Below are 27,512 nucleotides of genomic sequence, written 5' to 3'. Positions count from 1 at the left end.
AACCTGAATTTGACACAGACTTAAGGAGAGTGCACAGTCTTTGCTTTATGGGGTTTAGTACGTTTGAAAAAATTTTTTTTCTCCCTTCACCTTTTATGAAAATCTAATCCCAGATGCTTGGTTGAGGGGTGAAGGGTTTCTACCAGGAAGGGCTCATGGAACCTATGGAAAGGTGGCCTGAGGTGAAGGTCAGGGTGCACTTCCCAGTCCAGACTGCTATCTTGGGAGAAATAAACACTTTAGAGGCATTACAAGCAATAGGTAGCATCACTCCCTAAAGGTTGTCAAGAGGCTGCAATGGTGGTGGGTGAGTGTGGGAACTCACTAGACAGATTTCTTCACCTTTCAGGCCAAGCAAGCATCTCTCTTTTCCTCTAAATGGGTGTGGAGAGAAATGACTTTAGTGGAGAGTCATAAAGACTAAAACCAAATAGAATTACATGGGGGGATATTTCTTTATGTGACTTAAAATAAATTAAGCAACATCAATTATTACAATCTACAAAAGCCTAAGGGGAAATAGGGAAAGAATTGCCCCACCTCCTCAGTGTGGAGTCCAACTGCCACAACCGGCTCCGGGGTTTTCATGACAAAAACACTCGACAAACAGCAACAAATTGCCAGCTTGTCGGGGGGGGGGGGGGGGGGGCTCAGGGCACTCGTGACAACTGGCGAGTTCCTCCGGGGCAGCCGGGAGGGACCCGCTTGGCAGATGCTTCGTGGCAAGGCAGGGGGAGGGGGCGGCCTCCACAGCAACTGAGACTGCGACCTGAAGCCGCTGCCCTGCTGCTGGACTGACCCGGGCACATGGGAGACCCTGCAAGAACTACGGGGTTTCCACCTCCCCTCCCCGGGGAGGTCAGAACTGTCCTGGGCCCAAGTACCACACCAGGTGACAGAGCCCACCTGCCTATGAGTCCAGCTCCTAAGGCTTGGCTGGGAGCAGAGAGTGCTGCCCTCTACCCTTGGCTCCCCCAATATGAGGCCTGGACAGATGGCTGGCCAGAGCTAAATTGATTCATAATGATTTGTGTCTCTTTCCTGCCCGGCAACGGGTAACTTTTCATTAGAAACACAGATGTCTTAATAAGGAAGTGCCAGGCCCTCCCTCTGCAGGCAGCCTCAGTACCCTCCTTCCATCGCAGATAGATGTAGGGTGGGGCACAGAACTGAGAGGCTTCAAGGGTGCCATAACCAGCGGGGATCCAAGCTGCACACTCCAAAGGTTGGCTTTCCACTTCCCCCAAGACCGGCCGCTCTGGCTGCCTTCCAATCTGAGCTGCTCTGGCACACCTAGTATGCCTTCTTCAGCAGGCTTGCCATGGCAGGCCCCACACTTACCCCGGCCCCGCCCCGGCCCCGCCCCATCCATAGCTTCCTGCCTCAGGACCAGTCTTTATTCTGTGCTCCCAGACCCAAATCCACCTGCCCATCAACAGTCCTTATGACAGAAAAACAAAACAGAACACTAAAGACAACAAAATGGCTGTTCAGCACCACAGACAGAGGTCGCCCTGCTCATTGTAGTGTAACCTTTATCTGTCTCTACCCCACTCCCTGCTTAAAGTCCACTTTTTTGGTGGTAAAGGCTGTGTCCCATTTAAAGCCCTATTTGTACTGAGGTCCTGGGTGGAGGGTTTTTTTGTGCCATTCCCTTTTGCATTCCTTATACGACTGTCTCTCTGCACCCTTCCCTACCCCATGGCCACACTGTCATGCCCTAGGCGCTCACTAGAGATATGCAAAGCCAGTTCATAAATGTCTTGGTGCCTACTATTAGTTACCTGACATTTGAAGTCAGTAGATCTTCTCCAGGCTCCCCTTGTAAAACATCAGTCCTTAGGAGGGTTGGGTCGGTGAGGAATACTCATCTTACAGTGTGAATCTGTCCCTGAGATGCTTCTGTGCCTGATGAATAAACTCCTTCAACATGTGGGGATGCTAAAGGCCAATTCAACTGACCTCTTGCTTTGAGAGGGCCAGTCATGCTTGCAAGAGTTTGAGGACTCCTAATGGCACAGATTAGGACCAGACAAATTCTGATACCACCCCTGGTCTCATGAGGGGAAAGAAGGCTGCCATGGGGCACTCTACCTTAAAAGTTCCCGGGAATATGGTTCCAGGTATGATCTCCCCAGCCTGTGGTCCTGACTCCCTTCAGTTGACCTCACTCATCCTCACTTCCCTGATGCAGTCCACACACCCCAATGCTTCCTTCCCAGACCACTCATCAATTCTTCTTCTTCTTCTTCTTCTTCTTCTTCTTCTTCTTCTTCTTCTTCTTCTTCTTCTTCTTCTTCTTCTTCCTCCTCCTCTTCCTCCTCCTCCTCGTCCTCCTCCTCGTCCTCCTCCTCCTCCTCCTCTTCTTCTTCTTCTTCTTCTTCTTCTTCTTCTTCTTCTTCTTCTTCTTCTTCTTCTTCTTCTGTGTTTATGATTCTGAATAACTGTTTTAGTATAGTTGGTCTATCTTAAACCATCTTATGGCTGGACTTTGAATTGTCTGCATGTGTGGGTTCTTTTCTCCCTAGGCACAAGTGTAAGTTGGCAGTGCATTTGACTTTTGACATATCCCTTGGAATCTCACAGTGACACACTTGCCTGACCTTTTGGGATGTCAGGTCTGAAGTTTTTCTGCTAACTCTAGCCCTTGCAAGCAGCCACACAGCATCCTGATACCTGTCCTCAGATCCCCAGGTGCAGCCCATGCCACAACCTGACAGCCCATGTCAGAACAGCATGTGCCACAAGGCTTGAAGAATATGTCATTACAAGACAAGCCAGGAGCTCCAAATTCTTGTCCTAGCTCTGCTGCCCTTTTCCCATCTGTACATTTTGGCTATTGAGAACATGCCTCAAGATGGTGGCTTTGAATAGGCCATTCAGAGAGTGAAAGGCAGACAAACATGAACAACAGAAAGATCAGACTGGTGGCAGCTGTCCCAAGGGGAAGGATGCTACATGCCTCACTGTGTGCTCTGTGTTCTGAACTTAGCACATAGTAGGTGCTCAATAAAAACACGATAAGTGGATGCAGCTACTCTGTCCTGTCAATGCCCAGGGAGGAGATAGCATGAATGAGATAGGAGGATGGACAGAGCTAAAGTCATCCTGAGTGAGTGGTTATAGTCCGTCTGAGGTGGGAAATTTGGGGTTTTCTCTTCACACACCTAAGGCTAAATCAAGCATATTCCTCACAGATAGTCTTCTAGAGCAAGCCAAGAGCTCATCCATTCAACCTCCCCAAGCATCTCCCAGACAAGCATGCTCTACTCATGTCTTTTGTTTTTTCTTAATGAAAGCAGCCAGAGCCAGGATTCCGTCTAAAGGTGCAGCCTTGAGTCTGGATGTCTTCATTCCGTCTGAGCCACTGGTGTGTCTGCCTGTGCTGGCAGCTGTACTCGGGGCCTCGTGGGGGCACACTAGGGAGGTGAGTGTGGGAGCCTCTGAAATCACAGTGTAATACCTCCCTGTTGCTATAGCACTCTCAGCTTCCCCCCCTCAAGAGATAAGTGGCCTTGTGTGCTCTCTTCTGCATGGACACTCAGCAATTACTCCACGCTTCTTGCATGGGTCTGCCTGTGGTTTTACTGTGTGTGTATGCACATATGTGTGGCTTCCTGCATGCTCAGGTGTATGTGTGAGCACCATAATCCAGAGGTAAACCTCAGGTGTTGCTCTTCAGGAACTGTCTTTCTTGATTTTTTTATATTGTATTTTATTTAGTAATTTGGGGAGTGGCATATACAAGTGACACGGAATGCATGTGGTGGTCAGAGGACAACTTTAGGAGTCTAGTTTCCATCATAGGTTCCGGGGATTAAAGCGGGATCTCCAGGCTCATGTGGCAAGCATTTTACCTGCTGAGGTATCCAGTTCCCTTGCCTTTTTTTTTTTTTTTTTTTTTTTTTTTTTTTGTGCCGGGGAGCTGGCTGATGGCTAGTCTGGCTGGCTGGTTTTTCCTCCCTAGTACTGGAATTACAAATTCATGCCACCATGCCTGACTTTTGTTCTGGGTGCTGGGATCAAGCTCAAGTCTTCGTGGTTGCACAGCAAGCATTTTAATGACTTGATCTATCTCCCAAGGCCCCTTCTGTGACATTTTGAAGTGTTCACAGTGCTGGCAGTCCCGAGTCCTCACGTCCTCACTTTCTGAGCCCTGGGTGCATTTGTATGTAAGTTTATCTCATTGGTGGAAGGAGATTTACATAAGCCTAAATTTTGTGCTAGATAGGACTGTGGCCCCTGCTGAGAGTTCCCATTGCCAACTTCAGCTGGCAGGGGCAGGGCCATCTAGGGAGCCCTGGGAGGCTTCCTGCCATAGTCAAGGGCTTTGACTTTCTCGAGTGACTATTGAAAGGATTGATTGGCACCACAACCACACACTGGGAAGCCCTAGGAGAGTGCATGCTAGGAAGGCTGGGTGGGCTGGACTCCCTTTATAGCTTCCCAAGCACACATGCCTGAACTAGGTCCGGGGCAACTCAACACTTTGTAGACAACATTGGTTCTACTAGGATCCCGTGGAATAGTGACATAGGCTTTTGTATCAGGGAAGAAGTCCAGTTGTATCTGAGGAAGAGCTGAGCAGAGGGCTGTTCCTTGGTCTTTGTCTTGGAGCCCAGCGTATAGCAGAAATCCTGTTCTTAATCTGGGGACTCCCGAGATATGCTTTGTTTCCTTGTTACCCTTGGATCTGTTGGTGGGGGCAGGTTCCTTTTCTTTGTCTCACCTTTCATGAACCACAGGCCTCACAGGCAGGCTAGCAATAGTGGCAGTAAGGCTGTAAACAGGCCCTTGTCCTCTAGTGTGAGAGGCTTCGAGAGGGCAAACATGCAAAGTGGGCGACAGGAGCCACTGCCTCCCATTGTTGTGAAAAGGGAGTCTAGAGAGACTTTATGTCCCATGAAGGCTGGAGTCCCTTCCTCTTTAAATGGTCCAGGCCATATTACTTCCACTTCTAATCTTCTGGAGTCTGGAACTCATAATTGAGAGCAACCTTTAGAGTAAGGTAAGACAAGGGCCGGACGAGAGTGAAAGTCTCAAGCCGAGATAGTGGCTGCCTGCTGCTGGCCCTCCCTGCCGCACTAGGTTGACTTGTGAAGTCCCTGGTGTCTAGGGAGGAGGATAAGATGGAGGAGGCTTGCCACAGCTTTGTGACTCAGAAGGACATCCTTTTGGGAAGCCTGTGGCTTGGCTGGAAGCCCCTCCCACCAGGGTCGGGTATGACACGGTGTCTATGTGTGCGGGGCTGTAGGGAGAAGGGGGGATTCCTTCTCCCCAAACTCATAGTCATAAACAGGTATGTCTTTAGGAGCTGATGGTGATGACCTGTAAAGTAGAGGTGGCAACATCCCGAGGTGGCAGGAATGACTGACAGAGACACCATGAAGGGTGTGTGATTGGGCCCCAAGATGAATAACTCACAGATATTCAAGTTTTGGTTTGGTTTGGTTTTGGTTATTTCAGTTAGAAGTACTTGTTGAGGATGGGTGGGATTGCTCAGTGGGCAAAGCATGTGCTGGCCTTTTCTTCACTGAATCAATTCCTTACCATCAACCAATTGAATCAGACTTTCATGGTCTTGGCTGACTTTGTCCACTGGATTCACTAAGACCCCAGGCCTGGAATGGCTTTGGTTCACTGGAAAATCCATCTCTCTCTCTCTCTCTCTCTCTCTCTCTCTCTCTCTCTCTCTCTCTCTCTCTCAACATTTGGCCTGTCTGAACAGATGATGTTCTTTCTCAGGGGGTTAGATACACTGGGTCCATGTAAATGATCACAAAGTATTTCTCAGGCTTCCTTAAGTACATTGCTGCATGCATGTACTCACTCGCCTCGCCTCCCACATTCTCTCTCTGTCTCTGTCTCTGTCTCTGTCTCTGTCTCTGTCTCTCTGTCACACACACACACACACACACACATACACACACACACACACACACACTCACACACTAATCAAATGCTGACTAAGAGCACAATGCTTCTACTAATAGGCTGGACAACAGTCAGTACAGAAGGCCCCAACTAACAGAAATGCAAGATGCTTGAGACCACTCTCTTAGTCCAAGATCAATTTACAACACAGTCTCGCACCTGCCCCACAGGACTTGTTAAGGACTTAGTGGCAGACAGGCAGGCAGGCAGGCAGGGTGACCTGTCTGCCTACAGGTGACAGTACTGTGTGGTTCTGACTTGGGATGACTCTTGCCATCCGGCTAGCTATGTGAGCTTGAGCAAGCCAGTTCAGGTGTTTTGACATCAATGTCCTCAAGCACATCCTCAAGGGAATGGGTTTTCCCTTGTCCCATGTACTGTGTCTCTTACTTGTGAAGATGAGCCTTACTGAATTAGGCTGGACTGGGAGAATGGATCTCTGTGGACTAGCACATACCAGAGGCCATCTGGCAAGGTGTTTAGTGTTAGTCTTAAATGGTGGTACAGGTGGTCTTCTGATGGGATTTCATGCGTGAGAGCAACATTTATCGTTGACAGCTACAATTACTTGACTCAAAGTAAAGGAGATCATTCTTAATTATGCAGGTGGGCCTTATCTAATCCGTCGAAACACTTGAAACACAGAAATGAGTTTTCCCTTAGGAAGAGGAAATTATGGCTCAAGACTATGGCATCAATTTGTGACTAATATTTTCTGGGTTGCTGGACTGCCCCATAGAAGCCAGGCATGCCAGTCAACATTAGTGTACTCTTTGAAACCAATCAACTTATGTATCCTCTATCAATTGTCTCATCATGTCATAGTTTCTGTAAACTTGACAGCAGCCTAGACATGCCTGGGAGGAAGGACTATCCGTTGAGAAACTGGCCCAGTTGGATTTGCTTGTGGACCTGTCTATGGATCATTTTCTTGATTACTTATTGAAGTGGGAGATCCCAGCCTACTGTGGCCAGGGTTACCCCTAAACAAGTGTGCCCAGGCTGTGTGGGGAGGGTGACTGAAGAAACTAGAGAAAGCAAGCCAGGATGCAGCACGCCTCCATGGGCTCAGCCTCAGTTTCTACCTCCAGGTTCTTGCACTGAACTACTGCCCCGACTTCCCTCGATGATGGAGTTTAAGCTGTAAAATGAAATTAACCGTTTCCTCTGCTAGTTGTGTTTGCTTATGGTATTTATCATAGCAACCAGAAAATAAAGCAGGACTCACCTATCTATCTGTCTATCTATCTATCTATCTATCTATCTATCTATCTATTTATCATGTATGTATGTATGCACGTATGTATGTACATATGTTTGTATCTACCTATCTATCATCTATCTATCCATTCATCTGTCTCTCTCTCTGTATTTATCATGTATGATGTATGTATGTATGTATGTATGATATGTGTGTGTATGTATGTATGCACGTATGCATGTACACATGTTTGTATCTGTCTACCTATCTACCCATCATCTATCCATCTATCCATTCATCTGTCTATCTATCTGTCTGTCTATCTATCATCTGCTTGTCTTTCTGTCTGTCTATCATCTGTCATCCCTCTATCTTCTTTCTCTTTCTTTGGGAACCCTCACCGACATACCTTGGCTTAAGAACATCTCCAAAGAAATGTATTTGCTGCTGCATGTTCTTCCAAGAAATACTACATAGAAACAAATCAGTCCACTGACTTCAAAAAAAAAAGGGGGGGGGGGAAGATCGTTTTAGGTGTATTTACTAAGGTACTTGAAACATTGATTCTTCAAGGAAACTCAACTCCCAAGCTCCAATTGTTCAAATAAGCTTCGTGTTCTCAGCCCATCTTGTTGGCAAGATTCATAAGGGCTTCCCAGATTCCAGGACCCCAGGCCTGGAATGGCTGCAGTTCACTGGAATCTCTCTGTTTTTTTGACACATTTGACTGGTGTCTACTTGACTGTTCTGAGCAGATGATGTTCTTTGTTTATGAGAGAAATTAGGCCAAATCCAACTTTTCCACAGATGGAGAAGCCTGAATTATTTATCAGAGTCTCATGAATTTGGTTCTGGCAAATGGCAGGGCCGAGGGCGGCTGATTTGTGTTCCACAGTTGGAACAGCTTGGTCTCAGCGGGTCCTGGGCCTTTCTGACACAGCACTGGGCCTGGCAGGGGCGCTGGAGCCCCTTGGCTTTCTTCACAGAGCTTTATTGGTTCTGGAATGTGTGCACAGACCTGGTAAGGTCTTGATGGCTTCTGGGATGGCTAGGCTTTTATGAACCCTGCTGGACCATGGCCTACCTGGGGGGATGGTGTTGTTTTGTTCAGAAAGGACAAGGGTGGGCTTGCCATTCTGGCCTTTACATGTTTTATGTGCCTGTCTTCTCTAGGTGGCCATCTTTGTTTGTAGTGGATCCATGCGGCAATGAGTAAAAGCCATCAAGAGCAGTGACTGATGTATGAAGCCCCGTCCTGTCCTCTTGATCAGCACTAGTATCACAGAGAGGGTAGTGAGCACTCTGAGGAGGGGAGGGACTTGGAAAGGCCTTTCATATCTATGTACCAGCATTAACTCCTGTTGAGGGCATGAGGGGGTTGGGTCACCATGTATTTCTATATTTTGTCCTCAGAACAACCAGAGGAGCCATTCCTTTAGACTCAGGAGCTTGTTTAGGAATTTCTAGCTAATGAGTCACAGAACCCAGTCCAGGGTACACCTATCATCCAATGGGACAGAGATACAGGTGCCCCCAGGTATCAGTGAGGGCTCAGAAAACCTTCTACCCCTAAACAGGTTTGAGTGAGGAGAAAGAGAGGAAGCAACCCAGCATCCAACCCATCTTGACAGCTTCCTTGAGGATTCTCACAGGGGAGTGCAGTACTCCCATACCTTTGACCAGACAATTGGTTGTCCTGTATCAGGGAAAGTCATCGTCTTTGACAAAGCCTGCAGCTCTGAGAAGGATGTGTGTGGACCAAATAGAAAGGAAGGAATCACATGACTAGCCAGCTAGCTCAGCCTAATCAACTGGGATGACAGATGTCACAGTCACACCACTCTCACAGTTAGCCTGTCTGTCTCTAGTCATTACTTACATTGTGGCTGCAATGAAACCCTTGACAATAGCAACTTGGGGAAGGCGTGGGGATTACCCTGGCCCAGTCTTTCAGATGGTACAGCCAATTATAATGGGGAAGACATGGCAGAGTTTGTGGTGGCAAAATGCACAGCCAGGACTCTTTTTCTTTCCCCTCTTTTTATTCCAGCCAAGGCTCCAGCCCATGGCATGGTGTGACCCATATTTAGGGTGTGCCTTCCCTCTGAGGTTAACCTTCTCTTGAAACACTGCCATACACACAATCAAAGGTGGGTCTCCCAGGTTATTATAGATCCAATGACGTTGATAGGGAAAATTAGCCATTACATGCTTGTGCAGATTGGATTCCTCATCTTCCTTAGAAGATGAGAAAAAGGAGCTAGGGACCAGCCTTGAGTTGGCATGACCTGGCCTAGAGTGCCCATAAGGAGGCCTGGGCCAGACCATCTGTTCAGCTGTGTTGCTCCTGGCCATAGTCCACTGTTTCCTTGGAGCTGTCTGTCATTATTATTATCATTGTTATTGTTATTATTGTATATGTGTGCATAGTTTGTGTGTGTGTGTGTGCGTGCGTGCGTGCGTGTGTGTGTGTGTGTGTGCGTGCGTGACATGAGCAAATGCCAGAGGACAACTTTACGGAGTTAGTATTCTCCTTCTCCTTTTGCTTGGGTCTTGGGGATTGAACTGAGGCTACAAGGCTTCCCTAACCACTAGGCTACCTCCCTGGTCCTATCTTCTCTTAAAATGGAATTCGGAATGTGCTGCCCGTTCGCTGGTAACTTGAGACAAATCAGTGCACCTTCCTGAGTCTCCGGGCCCTGAGAAATCTCTGAGGTTCCTTTCTATTTCGTGTTTTCTCAGGCCACCTGAAGAGACCTGCTTCTTCTGTGGAACAGACGATCAAGAGGGAATGAGCAAGGAGGCTGCCGAGGTGAGTCTCTTAAGTGTTTGGTTTGAACCATTTTAATTTGCATTCAAGTTTAATTACTATCTGTCTTTAAGGTTGCCCACGTGGGAGAAGAGGCGTCTGGGCCCCAAGGATCCTGCTTCTAAATGTGGCTTTTATTGCTCCTGTCTAGAGTGTACGCTCCTTCTCTGTCACCATCAACTGACACCTCTCCTACCATGGCTTCAGGATCAGAGGGAGCCCCCTAAGGCACTAACTCTCTTACCCCTCCCTCCTGGGCTCTGGATGAGCCTTCTCTCCTGCCGTCTTACTGGGCTCCCCTCTTCCTTTGATTCCTAATCCAGCCAGTTCCAAAGAAGTAGATAGATGGACATTGGACGTGGGGTAGGGTGGAGGAAGAAGGTCTTTGCCGTTTCCTTTGGCAAAGAGCCATGGTCTGGATGTGGAATGGGTGAGGAAGAGAGACAATAAGTCAAAGAGTAAAGAGAAGTTCAAACCAACAAAACTCTCTGAAATTCAAGTTGAGGGCAGGTAAGATGGCTCAGTGGTTGACAAGCTGATTTTTATCCCTGGAACTCACATGGTGGAAGGGGAGAGCTGACTCTTGCAAGCTGTCCTCTGACCTTCAACATGTATGCACGCATCTCCCCACACAAACAAAATAAATAAAAAAGAGATAATTTTCCTCCATCTGGTATAAAATTTCCTGCCACCCTGGCCCTGTTCAGTTTAGCTTGTCTTTAGAACTGCTGGGAGCCAAGTGCTCTTCTTCCACTGGCCAAATTCAAGGTCTCCTTTAGGATCTGGACAAGCTCTCCCTCTACCGCAGAACCTTCTGGGGGCTTTACTGGAACCACTCATCCTACATGTATCTGCTCCTAATGCTCGTGGTGTCCCTCGGGAAATCTTTTGGCTGTGTGTTGGGTGTTGTTTTTTTCCTCACAGGGCAGGCTGGCCAAACACAGGACAGGAGAGCCAGGGCTGGACAGACTCAGGGAGAGGAGTAGAGTGGCTGAAACCGCCAGAGGGTTGGGAAAGAGTAAGGAGAGGAGAAAAAGGCAGGGAGAAAAGAGGAGGTGGGGGTGTCACAGGAGGAAGGGGTGAGCCAGCGCAGAACACTTACAGGACTAAATACAGTCCTGGGACAGCAAATAATTGGGGCCTGAGTCAGCAACTTTCACCCATAATTTCTTAAGCATCTGCCAGGCCACTGCCTCCCTGCCCCCCGCCGGGAGAGGAGCAGCCGCTTCAAAGAAGCCGGAGTGCAAAGCCTCATTTAGCAAATGAGGGGAATGTTTAAAAATAACGCCAGGAGTCACCCTCTGAGAAGGCGAGAAGGCGAGGCCACCCCTCTCTCCTGCTGCTCACAGGCCCTTTTCCCCAGTTCAACAAATCCCATAAGGAGGCCTTGGGGGCAGTTTGCTAGAGAAGAGGCACAGACACTCTCACTCTGTGTGTGGGGAGAGAGAGAGAGAGAGAAGGGGGGTGGAGTGTCTTGTGATCGGGTGGGACAGCACAGGTGTGTTTTCTAACTTGGCAGGAGGCTGGCTCTGGCAGCAGGAGTGACACGTGTCAGAGTTTCCATCAGTGAGATGTGTGGCGGATACTGCAGCAGAGACGGAGGCAGAGGCACACAGACCTTCTGGGCCAACACTGCTCCTAAGAAACATTTCTTGTTCTGAGATGGCTGTAGTCACACAGCCTTGCCCCAGTCTGCCCTACTCTTGGAGGCCCACCTCCCTACCTCATTCTAGGTGCTGATGGCTGGCCTTGTCCTGGCCTTGCCCCCTGCTGTGAGGCCATCTGTCCGGGAGGCTGAATCCTAACCAGGCATCTGGGGTGGCTGTGAGCCAATAGCTTCCACCTGAGGTGGGATCTTGGCTTGTCATTCACGGATTAGCCCAGCACTACTACCTCATCTTACTTTCTCCTTTCAACAGCTGCCTCAGGAACAGCTATTAGGAATCTACGTTACTGCAAAGAGAGCCATACTTAGAGACATCACAGCTAGTGCCATGGCATACAGGGGAGTCACCAGCACGGTCCCTGCTCCTCCTTGTGCTGGGCTTATCAGTGCAAGGGGAATCTGAGAGTCTATCTCTCAGAAGGTTTCTTAGTTCTCCACTCAATACTCCATAAGAGGACCCCTGTTTTCAAAATCTGAGACTCCCTTGACCGGTGCAGCTCTGGATGCATTTAGGTTAGTGTTTAGATTGTTAAATTAGTGGGATGGGGCATAGAGAGGGACATGGGTGAGGCCAGGGCCCCCTTGAGCCCACTGGAACTGCATTCCTGTACAGTGCCATATTCTTGGACATGACTCTTTTTCTTGCCCCTCATAATCTGGTCCTTCATAAAATTATCTCAGAGGATTCAAGATTCTCCAGAAAGCCCTGGGAGTCCCCAAATGAGGAGTGGCCTCACAGCCAAGGCCAAGAGCATGGGATGACTCCAGCTGTCTAGTGTCCTCGCTGCCCGTCTACTCTGGTGGCCGATTGCTGCCCGGGTACATTTCATTTTTCATTTCAGCGTTGTTCATGCCTTGTGCCATGTCCCTTTCAGCATGCTCTTGTCACCCGTTCTGCTAAGCTTCTGTCGCTCTGTAAGGTCTCTCCTTGCTCTGAGCTGCTTGGTTCCACACCTCCCCAATAGCCTTTGCTGCTAGAATGTGTTCTCTGGACACTTCTTCTACATTGAATGCTGCCGTTTTCAACAGTTGGCGAATGTCTTTCCAGTCAGTTGAGAGTGTTATCTGTAAGGTTTCATGGTATTAGGTCACCATGTGGGGATGAGGATGCCAGAACTTATCACATCTCTCCTTGTCCAACTCTGCACCTCAGGCTTGCCTAGGCACAGAGATCTAGGCCCTGTCAAAGGGCAGAGATGGCCAAGTTTCTGCCTCTATCTTTCCCATGAATGGGACTCTATGCTGGGACCCAGAAGGTGGAAAAGGTTTCAATAACTAGAGGTAAGTAGGTGTAACCCTAAAACCAGAGGATGTGTATGCCTTGCCACCGAGGCCAGCAAATAACCTTTCTCTGTACAAGCATCATTTGTCCTCTCCCTTTGTTTTTGTTTTTTGAGACAAGGTCTCATGTAGCTCTGGCTGTCCTTCAGCTTACTGAATACAGCCGAGGAAGAGCCTGGTCTTCTGATTCTCTTGCCTCCACCTCCAAAGTGATAAAATCACAACTATATGCTGCCACACCCAGTTTATGCATGGTTGGTGACTGAACCCCAGCCTTTATAGGTGCTTGGCCGGCACTCTACTAGCTAAGCTATTTCCCCAGACCCTCATGTTCTTCTTTTGTAAAAACAAGGCTGAAAGCTTTGAAAGTCCCTGATATTGTGATGGTCTTAAGATCCCGAGGCTACATCCTTCCCTGTAGCAGGCAGCAGGCGCCTCCCTTCTACCTGTTGAAGAAAAGGAGAGTGGCCAGGCAAAGAGCCTGAGAAATATTGCCTGAAAAACGCTACAATAGGTGCTCTTGCCTTCCTAGTCTGTATCCTGTCTTTTCCCTTTACACATCAATTCCATCACGTTAGGCCAGGCACGAGGAGAAAGGGAGAGCTAGCCCCTCCAGCAGGGAGTAGAAAAATCCATCAGGCATCTACTGTATATTTTAAAATAACTTACATGTACAACACCCCCACGCTTCCATTTCTGCGTCTCAGATCTGATTATCCACAGTGCACACACTCTCTCCTTTTTAATAAAAAATTGCTATAAATCTTTTTGTCACCGAAGATATAAGACGTGGGTCTTCAGGAGAAACTGCCTGGCTGACTTGTTTTGTAGGCTGCTTGGTGGCCTGCTCCAATTTTTTTTAAAAAACTCCCTTACAGCTCAAAATGAATTACAAAGATGAGGAGTAAAGAAAAGCCATCCCTAGCTGTCATTAGAGGAAGGGAAGATGTTAGGGGCCTGATAATGCCTATCGCATCTGGTCCTCAGGAGCCCTCTGTGCCTTCACCCCATCTTAATCTGGATTTGGACTGTGGGACTGTGGGGGAAGGAGGGGACAGGGGCTCCAGGGCAGAAACACTGATGCTTGTGAAGAGAATCCTTTGTTGCCTATATATGCTTCTGTTACTCTGGCCTAGCCTGCCCTTCATGCTCATGGGCCTGTAGCAAGTAGGAGGGGGGATGGGCTGTTTGTAAACTCAAAATAGTGTAACGGCAAGGCACCTACATAATCAATCCTGTGTTGATGAGGACTGAGGAGGTGGGCATACGCTGAGAAACAGTTGGCCCTGTAGATGCCAAGGGCTGTGAAACATGTTAAAAGAAGAAAGTATTTTAGTTCACATTTATTTGTGTGTGTGTGTGTGTGTGTGTGTGTGTGTGTGTATGTGTGTGTGTGTGTGTGTGTGTATGTGTATGTGTGTTTGTGTGTGTATGTATGTGCATGCACATGCAAGCCACAGTGTGCATGTGAATATCAGAGGATCACTTGTGAGAGTTGGTTCTCTCTTCTACAATGTGGCTTTTGGCAATTGAACTCAGGCATCCATCTTGGTGGCACGTATCTTTGCCTTCTGCAGTATCTTGCTGGCCCATAAGAGTATTTTCTAACACGGGTCAGGGATAATAATGAAAAAAAAAAAACAAACAACAGGCTAATGTTGCATGCGGCAGGGCCCTTAGAGAGTGTGGTCCTGTAGGTCTTGTATTGAACAGATGGACTGTTGAGAATGTAGAAAAAAGAAGTCTCTAGTAGAAAGTCCACGGTTGGGGAGCTGGGACGTAGGGAGATACAGGAATGGTTGAACCAGGCCCTCAAGGTAGACATGTGGGAGAGAGCTAGGAATTACCTTGAACAAAAGAAAAACCGAGAGGACTTTCATGCATTTACCAGCATCCCACCATCCACATCCACCTGAAATGGGGGTTTTATTTTTACAATCTTCAAGAAGACAGCAGGGCTTAGTTATAAAGGAACACCCGTTAGAGGGTGGAGGACATCTGTTGCTTTCTGTTCTTTTGGACCTGGGCTAGTTTCCTTACATCTTTGCACCTCGGTTTCCTCCTGCATGAGGCAAGGATAGTGTCACTATTTTCAGAGTTACTATTCAAGGCACCAAAATACATAAAGCTGGGCACACTGGGGGAGCTAACAAAAGATGTCATCCATTCCCACTCATCAATATCACTTTAGGGGTGGGTGCCACTAGGCGCTTGCCCCAGATCCTGCCAAGACTTTTGAAGAATGAGGCGGGTTTAGCCAGAACCATATCAGCGAGCAAGACATGCTATCCACTTGGCCATTCCTAGGCCCCCTTTACCTCCTGGGCTGCTGTGGAGGAGACCCATCTCATTTGTATTTAGTAAAGTTCAATTATGGGACAGTTTATGAAACACAGTGTAAGATATGAGAGTGGATATCAGGCATACATATATATATATATGTGTGTGTGTGTGTGTGTGTGTGTGTGTGTGTGTGTCTATGCACCTATGTGTGTGTACATGTATGTGTGTGCATATGTGTATATGTATATGTGCATGTGTGTGTATTTGTATGTATGTGTGTATGTGTGTGTGTGTGTGTGTGTGTGTGTGTGTGTGTGTGTGTGTGTAATCCTCAGGGCTACTACTGTTATTAATCTTGTTCAGAGCCTGCAGCCTGGTTTAATATATGAAGTGAAAATACAAGACTTGATCTGTATTCCCCCCTCCTGTTCCCTGCCTTCTGTCTGCTCTCCAGGACAACACTATGCACATGCTATATTAGATTCCAGTTTGGTCCTGTTCTGATAAGCAGGAGATTAAATAATGAATGAGATCCCCATTAGCTCAATTGGGGGGGGCACATATTTCAGGCAACCTTTTCCTTTTTAATCAGATATGCTCTGCACTGTAGAATACTTTTATATTGGAAAAAAAAAAGGATTTTTTTAAAAAGCACATCCCGTGTGTACTGAAACGTGACCCGTGCAGAGTATCAATGATGTGACTCGGCAAGGATGCAGCTGGAGGGCTGGAAGTAGAGCTGGGGGGCGATGGTGCTTTCTGGGACATTAGCTCCACCTGCCTCACCCCTTCTCCACTCACCCCCTCTTCTTTCTCCCATGCCAGGGACTGCTGCTCTTAGATAGCTGGCTCCCAGAGACCCACTCCTCTTTTCCATCATTAGCTGAACATGGCGGCACACACACCAGTAATCCTAGCACCTGGGTGGCTAGGCAGGCGGAGTCTGTGAGTTCAAGGCTGGCCTGAATTACATAGGGAGTGGAAGATTGTGTCTTACAACATGGAAACAAACACAATGAGGCGGGGGAGGGGAGGGAGGCTGCTTATGGACATCCTGTCCCAGGCGTAGAGTGATCTTGATCACTCACACTCCAGCCTTCTCTACTACCCACCTTTCTCATGGCTGTTTCTTTGTTTTGTGGTGTTCAGTGAAAGGAGGGAGCTTGGAGCTTCCACAAAGTCTAGAAGCGTGAGCTGCCTTGAGCTCTGTTGAATCTTCCCAATCTCTTGACTGGGAGAGATTTCCAAATTTGTAACCCAGTTGAATGTCAGGCCCTGTCTTAAGAGATATAGTGCTAACCCTTGCCATTGGGGACTCAGGAGCCAGTAAGGGTCATGGTTATTCCCACAGAAGGGAGAGGGAGACCAAGGCAGGCACTCCTAAGTCACTGTCCCTGAGCTGTAGCTCTGAGGGCAGATGCCCCTATTGCCCCAAAGCTTCTGAATTGCCAATCCCAATCTGTTTTTTTTCCCTAGCACAAATTCCTTACAGCACCTTGGCCTGTGGTTTATGTAATGGGGTCTTTGTGCTGCATCCATTTCCAGCCCTGGCATTAGGAAGCTGCAGTAGCCAGATCCTAGTGGCCAGCAGGCAGAGAGTCTAACTCACACTGTGTGAGAACCCCCCTCCCCCGTGCCTCCAGGTCCCAAAGAGTGACTACATGATTATGAGTAAAGACAAGGGAGTGGGGGCAGGGCCTCAGCCTGCTTACTCTTCTCACTCATCCAGAGGTCGGTCATGTGGAAGCAAGCAGAGCCTGACCTACATAGCTCATCTCTCCCCAGTGATGTGATTTCCCACATGAATAAACACTTTCCCAGTGGCTCTCTTAGAGGGCTGGACTAACACACGGAACAAGGTTGCTGCCTCTCGCTGCTAGCCCTGTGAGCTGCCCAGAGAAGTAGAGCCAGGGGCAGGTTGTGAGGAGGTACCCTCCCAGCATGATGCACTAGTTCCAGTAGAGAGGCCAATTGGGTCCTAGAGGTGACTCAGAGACTGTCAGAATTGGGAGGGATCTTGTGGACATTGTAGTCCCCTCCAGGATGCTTCAGGGAAGACAGATGGTCCCTTCACAGGGAGCTGCCACGTAGTGGGACACTCCTTGCTGCCAGCAAGCTCCTCACACTTAGCTGAGTTCTGTCTCTCTTGGATTTAGCCTTTCTGTCTCTTTCTTTCCTTTCTTTTAAAAAAGATTTATTTATTTACTTTATGTATATGAGTGCTCTGTCTTCACGTACACCTGCAGGCCAGAAGAGGGCATCAGATCCCAGTATACATAGTTGTGAGTGCTGGGAATTGAACTCAGGATCTCTGGAAGAGCAGCCAGTGCTCTTAACCACTGAGCCACCTCTCCAGCTCAGATCTGCCCTTTCTAAGAGACCAGGCTAGACCTTGCCTCCAAAAGAAATTTCTGGGATGGGAATTACATCCAAGAAGGGCTACATACAAATACAAGGCCAGGGAATCCTTGCTTGGGAAGACAGAGAAGATGAGTGGACAGAGTCTGGGCTCATCTTTCTGGCCTCCCCATCTCTACCCAAAGGCATTGCACAAGAGAGCAAGAAGGAATTACAAACTGGCTCTCGCCCAACTTTGCCAAGATCTAACTACCTCTGGATACCATAGACAGAAGTGGCTGTACAAACCGAGCCTTCACACACAATGCTCACGGCCATACATGCCCACTGGATGAAGAAGCCCAAGAACTTCAGTTGGTTCACACTGCAGGTCATTTCCAAGTGTTGACAAGACAGTTACAACCAGATATGTCTCAGCTTTTTGGGAGAGCATGACATGTAAGGGACAGATGGAGGATATGAGGGGAACGAGTGTAGGCCTTGCCTTCCTCAAAGCCCTAGTTTACACAATCCTGGCTCGAGTTCTAGCTCCAATTAATCTATTCTCTCCCCTGTCTTCTTTCTCCTTCTCCTAAAGACAAGGAAAGGAGAGTATGCCCTTTTGGCTGATGCCCCTGCTGACTTATTTGAGAAGAAAGACTTTAAATGAATGTTCAGAGGGCTAAAGGCCTGGGCCTCCGTTTCTTAATATATTAAAGGTCTGGGCTTGCAGGCCAGTGGGCAGTCACTGCCCAGTTTCCCACCCATGCCTGGTGATGGCTCAGGACAGTAAACCACTGATGGGGATGGATACCACACCTGAGTGCTTCTAAGTACCCGAAACCTGATCCTGCTGTGTCATGAGGTGTGTGTGTGTGTGTGTGTGTGTGTGTGTGTGTGTGTGTGTGTGTGTGTGTGGCCCAGGAAATACTCAGCATGCGGTCTGAGCACTTCCCTTAAGGTGCTAGCTTGCAGAAGTGCTGTCACCCTTCCTGGAATTCTGCTTCCCTGAGGCCTTCCATGAGCCTTGGTGACAAGGGATGCTATTGTCTTCCAGGGACAGAAACCAAAGGGTCCAACTATTAAGAGTTGAGATTTATTCTGATTTGGGAATGTAGAGGAGAAGGCAAGGGTGACCATGTGTGCACACGTGCATACATGAGTGCATTGCTGAGGCTGGGTGAGCCTGACCAGGTGTGCACACCTGCACACATGAGTGCATTGGTGAGGCTACGTGAGTCTGACAGATACCGGTACCTTGTTACTCAGTGGCTCTTGGTTCCGCAGACACCTGTGTGTATATGCATACATGCATGTTCAAAGTACAGGGGACAGTGGCAGCCCGGCTTTGGCCACACTACCTCTAGAAGGCTAGGCCACTTGCCTATGGTGAGGTCACTGTTACCTCCTCCCCTTACCCTGTTGGGAGGTGAAGAAGTTTAGTTACTGGTTGGCATTTAGGCATCTAAGAGAAATGAATCTGCACAGAACCCAAGACCAGCCCAACCAGAAGTCACAGACAGACTAGCCCATGCCAGGCAGAGAGAGCAGACCCTAGCTTCCAGTCCTGAACACACGACCTTTGGAAATCTTCTTTAAACATTTCTTTTCGAAACAAGGTCCCACTAAGTAGCTCGTTTTGTCTTCAAGCTTGCAGGGATCTTCCTGCCTTTGCCTCTTGAGAGCCGGATGATATGTGTGCATCACAAGATTTGGCCTAAGGACCTCTTCTTTGCACAATGTTTGTTTCTTCTTTCGATGTCGATGAGCCGTCTCCATAGCTGCCAGCCAGTAAACGAAAGCTCTGGGTATGCCCTGTAACTGCAGCCCAGTCCCACTCACGTCCCCCAGTGTTCATTGGACACCCACAGTGGTTATGTGCTCAGGGCTCCCAGCTGGGCAAGACAGATTGATACTTGGTGTCACAGTTACAGCTCAAGGGGTGACATGGCTTACAGCAGGTCATAAAGCCGGGCGCCTGCCTGTCTGAGGATGCAGAGGGTCCCTCGGTAGGCGTTCAGAGACACATCCTTTATTCTAATCAGAGTGGAACTTAGCCTGGTACAGGGGCAGCACTTTCTCCTTGCCATGGTCCCCCCCCAGGCCTTAGTTCAGGTGTTGCTTTTCATAGACTAGGAATGTGTGGATGCGTGGGTGGATGAACGGGTGATTTCACTGCTGGTGTGCAGTTTGCTCTCTTAGATTGGGAAATGTGGGCTAGTCAACTGGGTCAGTTGTGAGGAGGGTTAGGGGAAGGGCTAGCCCTCTTCACATTGCCTGCCCGAGACTCCCACCAGGCTATGGGGGCTGAGCAAGGGGGCTCCCCTCCCGACCCAGGCTGTGCACACACATTATTGGCTGGCTCTTCAATCATGCCTTTTCCAGCTAGCTGCTCCTGTCACAGCACATCTTGTTAGCCCTGGAGGCTCAATGAAATGGAAATTCATGTTTAAATTTAAAAACAACATATTGACCCTGGGAGCCAGCGATGTCTACATTTTTAATAACTTACTCAGAATGAAGGCTTGGATGAGCATGTGTGTTGGCTCATGTCTGTCGCCTTCACGTGCTCGTGTGTTTCATATGGAGTGTGTCTGCATGGATGTGGGCATCTGTGGGCGCGTTCACCTGTGCTCATGAGCATCTGTGTGTTCCCCGGGGGGGAACAACATCAATGTTTTCTTCGGAGCTCTGGAGTGAAGGCTGGGTAAGCTTTTGTGTGGGGAAGAGTTGATTTGATTAGGGAGTATTGGGACAGAGGGCCTGGGGAGGTAGACACACCAGGGCAAACTGGCTGATTCTCATTCCTGCTCCCCTATAACCCCGATGCCAGTTCTCAGGGTCTCTCTTTTTTTTTTTTATCTAGGACTCAGAGGTCAATTTTGAGGACATTCCCAGTTGGTTGAAGGCATCTGGGCCCCCAGGGATGCACTCAGCCTATTCTACCTCTTGGCGAAACTAACTCTGGCCTTCTGGGATGGTGTTTTCTTTTCAAGTGAAGTCTCTCAGCCTTGCAGAACTCAGGGTTTTCTCATCTTCCTCCTGTGTGGTGTCCTCTGGGGTGAAGGAAGAACAGTCTGAAGATGGGAGAGTGGGTCCTGGCTCCAGCCAGCTATGTGGTCAACAAGCCCTGGGCCCTTGGTGTGGGGCCTCCAGAAGGCCCATCTGAAGGGCCTGTCAGCTGTGACGTCATAAGCTCTGATTTTTCAACCCAGTCTGATCACTGTCATTCTGCTCTAAGCACAGTCTGTGTCAGGCCATTGACACTTCTTGCTGCAGTCTGGTAGAGCAGAGATAAACACCGAATTATGGCAGGATTCCACAGCCATTTGCTCATTGACTGAAAAAAGTAGAATGTTAGTTTCAATTTTTATTTTTATTTTATTTATTTACTATGTCTTTTTTTTTTTTAGACAGTTTTGCTTTGTAGCCCCGGCTGTCCTGAAACTCGATCTGTAGACCAGTCTGGCTTTGAACTGAGAGATGTGCCTGCCTCTGCCTCCCAAGTACTGGAATTAAAGATGTGCGCCACCACATCTGACTCAATTTTATTTTTTGAAAGATTTAATTATTTTATGTATATGTATTTGCTCCTGCATGTGTGCATGTATATCATGTGAAATGAATGACGGTGCCCAAAGCAGGCCAGAAGAGGGTGACAGGTTCCCAGGAACTGGAGTTACAGCTGTTGTAAGGTGCCTGATGTGAGTGCTAGGAATTGAATTCTGTAGAAACAGCAAGTTCTTTTAATTATTGAGCTACCTCTCTAGCCTTTAATTTTCCTGTTCTTACACTTATCCTTCTGTACTTATTCATTCAACATCCATCCTTCCTTCCATCCATCCACCCATTGATCCATCCATCCATCCATCCATCCATCCATCCATCAGTCTATGCATAGCACAGAGGAGGAAAGGCCATGCCTGACCGGCAGGATCAGAAAAGTTGTCATGAAGTAGTTGGTGATTGAATTCGGCCAAAGAGGTCAGGTGGGTCTGATGGAGAAAGAAGGAGATAAAGAGAGTGGAAAGGCAGGCGGGCGCTCCCAGTGATGTGTGTATGGAAAGCACACTTAGAACCATGAGTTCCTAACAAGGCTAAAGTTCCATTACTCAGTGGGGAGCGGTGGAAAATAAATCTAATCCAGCTACCTGATAGAATCCCTTCTTTCCTGTCACCTCTAAGAGAGAAGCAGGAAGCACTGCCGCCCTTCCTTACTGAGACATAAAACATTGTCTAGGATGGTTGAATACCTGAACCAAAGATGCACAGCAAGTTTATGGCAAGATAGGGGTTACAACCCAAGTTTCTTGACTCCCCACTCTGGGGTTCTTTTCACAACAAAGGAATAAGGAGCCAAGATGGAAAACCTTTTTGTTTTTTGTTTTTGTTTTTAACTTCCTGGGGAGTAGAAGAGGGTCAGCAGGCACTGCTTCCATTACCTACTGGAATCTGAGGTGACTCTTTGGTGCTTCTCCCTTAATATTGTGTTGTGTGTGGAGCACGACGAGTTCCACCATTGAATTTGACAGGTCGGGAAGATTAAAAAGAGGAGCTAGCCCAGCAGCAGTTGGAGATGGGGAAGGTAGCACACTTATGAATAATTTCAGCTGAATCCTCACAACACGACACTCCCTGGACAGAACACATTCATTATCTTATTCACCAAGACTCCTGCAATATTAGTGATTTGTTACCAAATCAATTATTAATTTATACAGAAGAAGGAGGCTCTGTCACTTAACTCTTTTCTGCACATCGGGCCCTGGGGTGGGACAGGAAGAGGATGTGTCTGTTCAGTCTCTTTCAGAATGTGGAAGGGCAGCCAGTGTGAGAAAGAGTTATAGCCAGGGTGTGTGTCAGCCCTGCTCCAATAAAGTCACAGACTTCTAAGACACCAGAGCACTGCAGAGTCCATGATGTCCTGGGGTTTTTTGAGGCTATCTGTCCATCTCATGCATCTTCTCATCTGATATACTGCCTGGCTCCCGAAGTACCACTCAGATATGTTCTTCATGTCTATAGCTCTTCATCCTCTTATAACCTCCACGAACCCTTCCCTGGCAGAATTAATCTTCAGTGCTTTATTTGGAAAGCCTCTTCAGCCCTCCATTCCCCAAGTCTCCATCCCTTGGCTTAGCAACGCACTATATTCACATAGGTGTTGAATCTGCTTGGACGGCGATTTCTCAGAGTCATTTGCTATCCAGCTGCACCTCACCAGGTCTGGTCCTTCTAAAAGACATGTATACCCCCAGACAAGTGGAGCCCAAATTCTGGGGCTGAGGCAGAGCCAGTTGACTTCATCTTTTCAAAGAGGACTCTGCTGCTGCTTAGTTAGCCTGGGAGGGCCCTCTGTCTTCTCATGTCTGAAGCCCAGGGCTAGCTTACAGGATGCTAAGGGGCAGGAGTTGTCTGTCTGATGAGTTGTGGCTTCTCTCCTCAATTCACAGGGCTCTGTTGTATCTGCTCTGTAGTGTTGGGGGCAGAAATGCAGTTCTGCGATCAGGTCGGCTGGGAGGATGACAGCTGAAGATACTAGGGCGTGACAGTATCATCCTGGGGACCTGAACAAGGAGGTGGGGAGGGGAAGGGAGTGTGTGTGGGAGAAGGAAAGGAAGGAGAGGAAGGGTAAAACGATGAGGAGAGAAAGTAAAGAAACAGAGAAAAGAAGAGTGGGAAATGCTTCCTAAAGACAAAGGAAAGAAAGGAAAGAAGGAAAGAGAGAAAGAAAGAAGGGAAGAATGAAGGGAGAGAGGGAGGAAGAGGAAGAGGGAGGAAGGGAGAACGGGAAACAAAAAGAAGGAGCCACCTCTCAAGACAGAAACAATAAGACAGGGTATGGATGCCGTGTTCACTGGGACTGCAGAGGCCCAAGCTCCACACCTCCTGGCCACTAACCCTATCCAAATACGCTACAGCTGTTGTTAGATCCTCCTGCTAGTACAGTTTCCTTACAAAGAGCACTCAGAGCCTGTGGGCTAAGAAATACCACCTATTCGCAATACGTCATGTGGTTGATAATTAATGGGCCAACTGATCCCCTGATTCCTGAATGTTTGGCTTGATCGTTGGATCCAAGGCTAGTGCCTGCCTACTCCCTTAGCATGCCAAAAAGGCACCAAGGAGGGGCAACACAGACACCTGCCTCTCTTTGAAATCAAAAGTAGCCTCACTGTGTCTCCTGACTCCTCTCTTCCCCAACAAGCTTGTAACCCATGTAGTTGGGAAGCTAACAGTCCCATTACAGAGCTCGGCAGGCAGTAATTACTGCTAGATAAATAAACCAAAGGGGAAACACTGTCTAAAAAATCTGATTACTGTGCAGCAAGGAAGTTTCAACCTTGGTCAAGTACAGGCAGGTCTGACTTACACGCCGTCATAAACTATGAGCAGTCAGCATGTCCTCACTGCTCGCTCTTGGTGCTTGCCTTCCCAGTGGCTCTGCACTCTTAGGGCCAGCCCAACCCCGCTGAGCCTCCAATTGTAGTTATAGGATGTTGATGAATCTGGACAATGTGTGCACTCCAACCTCAATTCTGTTAAGTCTCAGCATTTTCAAAATGAAAGTGACTTGGAGGCCACCCGACCCAGCCCTGGAGAGATCACTGAGAAAGAATAAAGAAAAATGGGTCTGGGTCCATTCCTCCTACTGTTTATGACCTAAGTCAAGTTATGTGGCCTCTTACATTTTCCTCATTTCCAAGATAGCATGCCTCACAGAGTTGCTGAGGATAATAAAAATACTGTACGTCACTGCTCCAATAAAAGTAAAACCAGCGATCAAGCTTTTAGGAGGAGGAAATGACAGAGGAACTAAAGGACTGGTCTATGGCTCACAAGTCTTAACTCAGTGTCTGTTGTCAGCCAGCATGTGGTTCCTGGAGGACCAGGCTTTGTGTCTGAGCAGAGCTTGGCATGTGTCACAGTTCCTTTTGTAGCGGTCAGTGGATGCTTCGAGCTGCCTTGAGTCTTGCGCAGCACAAGCGTGTAGTAAAGGCACTTCAGGGAACAACGTGGGAAGGATCGCTGGTTTTCTTTGATGTCACTGTGGCATGAGGATCCGTGGGGAAGCTCGAGAGTTTGAGAGACCATCTTCCTTCAAGGCCAAGGCCAGCAGCTCTCGTCTGCTCAGCACCTAGTGAGGGGTCTAGCGCCCTTTTGAGTTCAGCGATGCTACAGAGTACCTGGGCTACTGCGAATACTGATTTTACTTTTCTGTTTGATCACATAAAGTTTATAAATCTCTCTAAGGAATGAAACTGCATTTTAAAAAGCGATTCCAGAAGTATTTTTTTTTTTGTGTAAATCAAGTATAAATTTTAAGTATAAATCAAGAAAGATGTACCAGGGAATGAGCGTTAGTTCTTCTAGAATGTTCTACTCAGGATGCCATTGGCATTTGTTGAAGGGGAAAGAAAGGGAGGGTGAGTTGAAGAATCTGACCCTAGGAGAATCTCTTGCTTGGTCTTGCTCAAGCCCTATGGATGCTAGAACAGGGCCCAGGTGTGAACAGATGTGCGGTCAGAAGGGACTTAATGCATTTCTGGAAGGTAGGAAAAGCCCTGCCTCCTTTCAAGTAGTATGGGCCAGCCAGAAAGATGGCTTAAAGTTTTCCAGGACAGAGGCCCGAGGTCTCCAGGTATAGTCAGAGTAGGTGGCCAGGGAGGTGGGCTTGCTTATGTTCAACCCATGCTGGCCAGATGGTCACCTAGAGAAGACCATAGAAGACCCTAGAACCCAAGAACACCTCCAGGTTCCAAAATCTCCTCCCCAGGGGAATGAACATAGGGGCCACTCCACACTTGGAGGGATGCTTCAGGGTGATTTTTAAGGATAAAGGATCATTTCTCCCGGTTCTTGGACCACCTGCCTTTCTTAAACTCCTCAGCCTTAGTTATGTCGGCTTGCAGTGAGTGAGGCTCATGAGAAAAAAATCCAGCCTTACAGAGGCCCAGTGTTGGCAGGAGAGGTGTCCTCTGCAAAGGATCCATAAAATGGCTACTGTGGGATTCAGTCAGTGACACCAGTCACCGTGAGAACCACCTACTCTTGTGTTGAAGCCGCATGTTAAGCCATATGCCTTTGACATCTAGTTGGGAGGCTTGTGGATCAGGAGGGAGAAGCAACAGCACTAAGGCTTGCTCTGTCCCAGCTGTGGCACGTCATGACGTGGGGGGGAGGGTGACTCTATTCCTCAAACTAGAAGGAGTGTCAGGGATAACTCAAGTCCATGCCCTGGTGGCCTTGTGATTAGTGAGCAGCCACTCACAGCTAGAACCCCACGGGGTACACATCCCAGCCCCGCTTTTCACCAGTCTCTTTGTGAGGGTAGCCACTTCAGTCTGGGTGGCCCAGTTTCCTTAGGTGGCGGATGGGGATGCCACTTCTCGCCTCACAGGCGTGAATGAAATAGTGAGTGCACTTGCCGAGAATGGCTGTGAACAGTCTCAGGCTCCTTCGTGTAGGAGGTGGGACTCGAACTTGGGGGGGTGGTGACAGCGGGAAGTGTGTGGAACTGTGTGAGCAAAAGCGTGCTGAGTGTGTAGGTGGGACTCGTGCTACGGATGCTGGGAGGGGGAACTGAGGGATGCTCTGCCCACACGGTCTTGGCCAAGAGAAGTGCCCCTGCACCCAGGATGGCTCAACCTCTGCAAAAAAGCTGGGGACAAGTGCTTGCTCCATGGGCATGGCAGGTGTGTGAGTGTTTGTGTGTGTGTATGTGTGTTTGTGTGTGTATGTGTGTGTGTTTGTGTGTGTGTGTGTGTGTTTGTGTGTATGTGTGTGTGTTTGTGTGTATGTTTGTGTGTGTGTGTTTGTGTGTGTGTGTTTGTGTGTGTGTATGTGTGTTTGTGTGTATGTATGTATGTGTGTGTATGTGTGTGTGTTTGTGTGTGTGTGTTGGGGCATAGCCAGTGGTATGATGGCGTCACCAAATGGTCAGAACAGCAGCTTTTGATGGCATTAAGAAGGCTTTCTGAGCACAGACAGCAAGTCTGACATGGCGAAGGACCAGGGAAGGTGTCCCTCCAGGTCCTCCTTTAGGTGTTGGATCAGAGATGCCCAGCTCTGGGATTCTGCCTCCCAGTCTACCTGGGAAATTCAAGGTAGCAGATGCCCCCTCCTTGCCTTAGTAACAGCCTGATGCTGTCTGTTCTAATTCCAGTAAGGACTGACATCGAACCTGTGTCTCCTAAGTCTCCTTAACTCTGTTGTTTTTCCTTCCCTTCCACGCCGACTCTTTCCTTCTTTCTCCCTCCCTTCTTTCCTTCTGCTTCTGACTCTATACCCTTCCCTCATGATCTCTCAGGACACAACCGCCTGTATTCTTCCAAAAGCCCCAGTGTTCCTTTAAAGAAATGGACAGGGATCACCTTCTGCCCCCCAACCCCCTGTTTGCAGAATGGAAACTGCATCTCAGGGATGCAGAGCAGGACGCTTGTGGCAGACAGGACTGTAACTCCAACACAGGTCTCCTAGCTCCCAGGCCAAAGCTTTCCTAGCCCATCTGCCACCTCTCCCTCCCTGTGCTGGGCTGTAGAGCCTGCATGAGGATAGCCTTTGGAGCCTGGCTGCCAGGCTCCAGCTCTGATTAACGGCACTCCTGCTCTCAATTGTGTCATGTGTGAGTCATGTCTCCCAGCCAGACAGTGACCTACTGCCTGCCTCGGGAGCTGTGAGCCCCCTCTTTGGAGCCCCATGTCCTGTGCATTGAGTGGGCCTCAGTGGACTGATAAAAACAGATCTGAGACTCAGAGTTGAGGAAGACTGAGGTCAGACTTTGGCCCTGTCTGCAGAGAAGGACCTCCTGTGACAGAGGGTCATTCGGTCCCAAGACGGTCAAATGCCATCTGTACAATGCATGCCATGAAACGTTTGAAATGAACTGCTGCCCTCCGTGGTCAGTGATGATTAGCATGGCCTGGTTCTCCTCACACCTCCCTCTGGTCACCTATGGGGTGGCTTTTTAGAAAGCGGCAGAATGTGCTCAAACTGGGAGA

The 27,512-nt window shown here is 48.4% G+C and overlaps 1 protein-coding gene and 1 long non-coding RNA gene across 43 annotated transcripts in view; one reads left to right on the top strand and one right to left on the bottom strand.

Moving 5' to 3' along the window:
- Positions 1-21,641, top strand: part of LOC311596597 — a 43,732-nt gene extending 22,091 nt beyond the window's left edge. The window contains exons 2-3 of the long non-coding RNA XR_014778902.1: positions 9,878-9,947; positions 20,378-21,641. This is a non-coding gene — a long non-coding RNA (uncharacterized lncRNA). The remainder of the gene's footprint in view (positions 1-9,877; positions 9,948-20,377) is intronic.
- Positions 1-27,512, bottom strand: part of CELF4 (CUGBP Elav-like family member 4) — a 280,175-nt gene that overhangs the window by 114,172 nt on the left and 138,491 nt on the right. The window lies entirely within an intron of this gene.

Source organism: Acomys minous (genome assembly GCF_964271855.1).
Source record: "Acomys minous genome assembly, chromosome: 4".
Taxonomy (NCBI): Eukaryota; Metazoa; Chordata; class Mammalia; order Rodentia; family Muridae; genus Acomys; species Acomys minous.
The sequence above is the reverse complement of the archived record's forward strand: the minus strand, read 5'-3'. Positions and strand labels throughout refer to the sequence as shown.